This window comes from Marmota marmota, unplaced genomic scaffold (assembly GCF_001458135.2).
Source record: "Marmota marmota marmota unplaced genomic scaffold, marMar, whole genome shotgun sequence".
NCBI lineage: Eukaryota > Metazoa > Chordata > Mammalia > Rodentia > Sciuridae > Marmota > Marmota marmota.
This window is the reverse complement of record NW_026000169.1, coordinates 2,048,687-2,052,755: the sequence shown is the minus strand read 5'-3', so window position 1 is coordinate 2,052,755 and position 4,069 is coordinate 2,048,687.

Here is a 4,069-nt window from a genome sequence, read left to right as displayed (position 1 = left end):
CTCAGAGTTATACAAAAGTACATACAAGAGGAAGTGAGGGGAAAGGGAAAAATAATACAAGGGGGACAAATGAATGTCAGTAGAGGGGGCAGAGAGAGAAGAGGGGAGGGGAGGGGGGATAGTAGAGGATAGGAAAGGCAGCAGAACACAACAGACACTAGTATGGCAATATGTAAATCAATGGATGTGTAACTGATGTGATTCTGCAATCTGTATATGGGCTAAAAATGGGAGTTCATAACCCACTTGAATCAAAGTGTGAAATATGATATATCAAGAACTATGTAATGTTTTGAACAACCAACAATAAAAAATTAAAAAAAAAATAAATTTAATTGAGTGATTAGAATTTGCACAGCATTATATCGAATGTTGTTTTGAATGCGTGGGTGAAACTGATACAGATCCTTCTTTCAGGAACACACAGTTTTCAATAGAATTGAGACCCAGCCTCAAGAGAAGGCAGGCGAAAAGCTGTAACCTTTGAGAGGAGAAATTGATTTCTTCCAGCTTAAGAGAGAGAGGCAAGACAGAGCAAAACTTCGGAAAGAACGTCATATCTGAATGAGGGTCAAGGGAGGCATCGAAGCAAGAATGGAATTTGGGCAGTGGTTGATGGGGGCAGGTGGATGAGGAGCATTAAGATGATGGGGACAGAAAAGTTAAAAGCCCAGAGGTGGAACAGGGTGGGATCTGGAAGCCGCTTGAGATCAGAAGCGCTGCCTTTTATCTTGGTATCTTCAATGCCTTGCCCAGTGGTTCAATAAATATCTAGTGAGTCCGTGAATGAGCAAATGAAGAAAAAGGAGTTTGATTTATTTGAAGCCTAGGGAACATAAGAGGAGTAATGAGAAAGGATGTTGCAAAGGCCATGCCTTGAATGAATGTGGACTTTATTCGGCAGGGAATAGAGGAGCCGTTGAGAGGTTTTAGCAGGGTTCGGTTGTGATGAAAGCTGTACTTCAGGCAGATTAACCTGATGTGTAAGACCGCCTTGCGTGAGGTACGGAGACCGTTTGGGAGGTTATTGCTGCAGTCCAGGCAAGGGGTAATAAGCACCTGAATTAGGGCAGCAGCAATGGGAACAGAGGAGGGGTCAGATGTGAGAGATAACAGGGAGGCAGAATTGACGACAGGCTGGTGGGTTGTTTGGGAGAGGGAGAGGGAGAAGCAGAGATAACAGGGAGGTTTGAAAGCCTAGGTGGCAGAGAGGATGGTGATGCCATCAACAAAAATAGGTAACCCAGGAGGTAGTGCTGGGATGACAGGGAAGCTGATGAGCTCTGTTTTGCACACACTGAGATGCGGAGATAAGTTCTTTTCTACCTGTAACATGAATCAACCCTTTATGGAGGAGATGCGTGAGGGTGGTGGATGGGCTCCCTGGGCCCAGCAGCTGCCTCGTCCCATTTTTATGGACTAGGTCAAGACCTAAGTCATTTCCTGAATACTGATTTTAAAGACAAACTCGAACTGTGCTTTACACAGAGACTATTTTGGGAAAAGAATATTCTGTTTTAATAAAGATTTGCGATAAAAACCTGCCAGCATTCTTCCTTTTCCTCATTATTAATGAATTAGGAGATACTCAAACCTAATAAAAAAGCACATAAAAGGCTCATAAGCATCCTTCAGATCTTCTTTACCAGTCAGTCATTTTCATTTTATAAAGCTAGAATTTCCAGTTTTTAAATATTGTATAAGAGCAGAATTTGACTGTAGTTTTAACATGCTATTTCTACAACCACACACACAAAAAAGTGTTGAATAAGCACTGTCTATGGACTGGTACCATACTAAACACTGCAAAATAGTGAGAAAAATAGAAAAGGAAAGGTTTCCACACTCAACGAGGCCACAGTCTAACAGAGGGGTTAAACAAAGCAATAAACACATTTATTGTGATATATACCATCATAGAAATGTAAGCAGGCAAGAGATGGTAGCAACTTAAGATTTATTTTATATCTTTAGAGAAAAGATGTGGGAAGACTTCATAGGGGAGGTGACATTTGCCAAGGGATTTAGAGCATTATTTTGGAACAGTGAATAGAAGCATTCTAAGCAAAGATAGAAGGTTGAAAAAAATGAAGATGATTGTAGAGGTTTAGGGAAAGAAGGAAAGGAAATGAGTAGCCAGATCATGGAGGACCATTGTATATGTCAAAGGCCAAGAGTCAAAGGCTTTCATTTTGAGAAGGGGGTGAAATTTGCACTCTTGTTGGGGTTACCATGACAGTGCTTCTGAGAATGTCTTTGAGACATATGAGACAGAGAAGGACCAGTTACAAGTGTTGCCATAGTCCAGGTGACAGATGAGCAAGGTTAGAAGGGATGGAGAGTCAAGAACAAACATAAAGGATAGCTTCAGGACATAAAATCAATTGAACTTGTTGATTAATGAAAGAAAAAGAGGGGTCGAGGATAAATCTCAGGTTCCTGGATGATGATGACACCTGTTGAGAAAGAAAATACAAGAGAAGAAACAATTTGAGACAATTTGAGACAAAAAAGATGAAAGAGTGCATTTGTATTGTTCCATTTATATGAAATACCAAAACAGGAAAAACTGATCTTTGTGGAATAATATCATAAAAGTGGTTTCATCTTGGGGGGTGGGTGGCAGTATTGACTGTAAAAGAATATGAGAGGATTTTCTGTGCTGATGGATATGTATCTGAACAGGGTTATGGGTTACTTGGATGCATGCATTCATCAACCCAGTGAATGTCAAGTCAAGAGACAATTGGTAAAACGTGAGCATGTATTGAATAGAACTGCTAAAATTTCTGATTTTGATTATTGTGCTGTGATTATGTAAGAAATGTTCTTGTTGTTAGAAAATACAGAGTGAGGTGTTTGGTCCTAAAGGAGCATATGCTTTAACTTACCCTCCAGTGGTTCAGAGAACAAAGACCACACACAAATTGGGAAAGAGAGACGATGGGGAGGGGGAAAAGGAGGGAAGAGGAAGAAAGCAAGACAAAATACAAATAGTTGGGGTATGGGGCATAGGGGAATTGTAAATCATTGCAACTTCTTGGTGAAGTTTGAATGTAAACTTTTCTGTAAAGTTTATATATAAATAAAATAAGTCTAAACCAAGACTGGAAAGAAAAGGGAGGTGACAAATTCCCAGGAGTTTAGAGATGGAGAAACAGAATATGGAAGTAATTGAATTGACTGAGTTACTTCTAGGTCTCTAATTGAAAACTAGATGGTGGTGATGTTACAAATGGGAGCAGGTCCACGTGGGGCAATGAGGGAGGAGCTAGTGGGTGAGATAGTGAGATCATTCAGCTCGGTGTTGTTTTTTATCGCCAGTGTGACACCTGGGTGGAGCTCTATACAGGCAGATGAATGAACTGTATGTCTGCACAGTAACTCAGTAACTCCTGAAGGGGGCGAGGGGGAGTCTCCAAGTCATGTGTTCATTTTATTTCATTTACTATGGCCTGACTTCAGTCACTTCAGGTCACAGTCCTGAGGGTCTTTTGTTCTCCTGGGCCTGTAGCTCCACTTTTTGAAATCAGAAAGAGACTATGGAAGATAAGGATTTGATGGGTGGAGAGAGCAGGAATGGATGCTAGTTCCTTTGACTGCTTCAGACTGGGAAACTATTCACAGGACAGACAAATATGCCCTCTTCTAGCACGGTCACTGCTGGAGACCTCTCCATCTCCTGCTACCCACCTCCTACCCCAAAACAAGAGAAATAACAGCCTGAGAGTCCACCAAGAGCTTTTGACCAGTGATAGAACATTAGTTTGAATCCCGTGCACTTCAACAAACCTCACAGAGCTCTACTTGTCTGGTCTGATAAAGGCCTTAACCCTCACAATCCATGCCCAATTCCCTCTCAGTGGGCCCTGCTTAGTTGTTAAATTAGCCTCAGCTCTCCACACGGACCAGCATTGTCTGTAACTCAGCATTTAGCCGGTTTTTACTATGTGCCAGACACAAAGGCTCTTTTTAATTGTTTTCCAATTCTGGGTCAGGCCCAGAGCTTGGCAACCCACTCCAGCTGCTTTTAACAAGCATTATAAAATATTCAGGTGGGCAGAAATTG